The following is a 2,169-nucleotide window of genomic DNA, read 5'->3' on the forward strand; positions in this document are numbered from 1 at the left end:
GACTTTGATAAAGGTCGGATTGTAGCCTATCGTGATTGCGTTTTATCGTATCACGACATTGCTGCTTGCATTGGTTGAGATCCAATGACTGTTAGCAGAATATGGAATTGGTGGGTTCAGGAGGGTAATACGGAATGCCGTGCTGGATCCCAACGGTCTCGTATCACTAGCAGTCGAGATGACAGGCATCTTATCCACATGGCTATAACGGATCATGCAGCCACATCTCGATCCCTGATTCAACAGATGGGGATCTTTGCAAGACAACAACCATCTGCACAAACAGATCGACGATGTTTGCAGCAGCATGGACTATCAGCTCGGAGACCATGGCTGCGGTTACCCTTGATGCTGCATCACAGACAGGAGCGCCTGTGATGGTGTACTCAATGACGAACCTGAGTGCACGAATGGCAAAACATCATTTTTTCAGATGAGTCCAGGTTCTGTTTACAGCATCATGATGGTCGCATCCATGTTTGGCAACATCACAGTGAATGCACTTTGGAAGCATGTGTTCGTCATCACCATACTGGCGTATCACCCGGCATGATGGTATGGGGTGCCATTGGTTACAGGTCTCTGTCATCTCTTGTTCACATTGACGGCACTTTGAACAGTGGACGTTACATTTCAGATGTGTTACAACTCGTGGCTCTAACCTTCATTTGATCCCTGCGAAACCCTACATTTCAGCAGGATAACGCACGACTTCATGTTGCAGGTTCTGTATGGGCCTTTCTGGATACAGAAAATGTTCGACTGCTGCCCTGGCCAGCACATTCTCCAGATCTCTCACCAATTGAAAATGTCTGGTCAATGGTGGCCGAGCAACTGGCTTGTCACAATATGCCAGTCACTACTCTTGATGAACTGTGGTATTGTGTTGAAGCTGCATGGGTAGCTCTATCTGTACAGGCCATCCAAGCTCTGTTTGACTCAATGCCAGGCATATCAGGGCTGTTATTACAGTCAGGGGAGGTTGTTCTGGGTACTGATTTCTCAGGATCTATGAACACAAATTGCATGAAAATGTAATCACATGCCAGTTCTAATATAATATATTTGTCCAATGAATACCTGTTTATCATCTGCATTTCTTCTTGGTGTAGCAATTTTAATGGCCAGTAGTGTAGATCTACATCTACATCTACATCTATACTCCGCGAGCCACCCTACGGTGTGTGGCGGAGGGTACTTATTGTACCACTATCTGATCCCCCCTTCCCTGTTCCATTCACGAATTGTGCGTGGGAAGAACGACTGCTTGTAAGTCTCCGTATTTGCTCTAATTTCTCGGATCTTTTCGTTGTGATCATTACGCGAGATATATGTGGGCGGTAGTAATATGTTGCCCATCTCTTCCCGGAATGTGCTCTCTCGTAATTTCGATAATAAACCTCTCCGTATTGCGTAACGCCTTTCTTGAAGTGTCCGCCACTGGAGCTTGTTCAGCATCTCCGTAACACTCTCGCGCTGACTAAATGTCCCCATGACGAATCGCACTGCTTTTCGCTGGATCATGTCTATCTCTTCTATTAATCCAACCTGGTAAGGGTCCCATACTGATGAGCAATACTCAAGAATCGGACGAACAAGCATTTTGTAAGCTACTTCTTTCGTCGATGAGTCACATTTTCTTAGAATTCTTCCTATGAATCTCAACCTGGCGCCTGCTTTTCCCACTATTTGTTTTATGTGATCATTCCACTTCAGATCGCTCCGGATAGTAACTCCTAAGTATTTTACGGTCGTTACCGCTTCCAATGATTTACCACCTATGGCATAATCGTACTGGAATGAATTTCTGCCCCTATGTATGCGCATTATATTACATTTATCTACGTTTAGGGAAAGCTGCCAGCTGTCGCACCATGCATTAATCCTCTGCAGGTCCTCCTGGAGTACGTACGAGTCTTCTGATGTTGCTACTTTCTTGTAGACAACAGTGTCATCTGCAAATAGCCTCACGGAGCTACCGATGTTGTCAACTAAGTCATTTATGTATATTGTAAACAATAAAGGTCCTATCACGCTTCCCTGCGGTACTCCCGAAATTACCTCTACATCTGCAGATTTTGAACCGTTAAGAATGACATGTTGTGTTCTTTCTTCTAGGAAATCCTGAATCCAATCACAAACCTGGTCCGATATTCCGTAAGCTCGTAT

The sequence above is a fragment of the Schistocerca americana genome, chromosome 2 (assembly GCF_021461395.2).
Source record: "Schistocerca americana isolate TAMUIC-IGC-003095 chromosome 2, iqSchAmer2.1, whole genome shotgun sequence".
Lineage (NCBI taxonomy): Eukaryota > Metazoa > Arthropoda > Insecta > Orthoptera > Acrididae > Schistocerca > Schistocerca americana.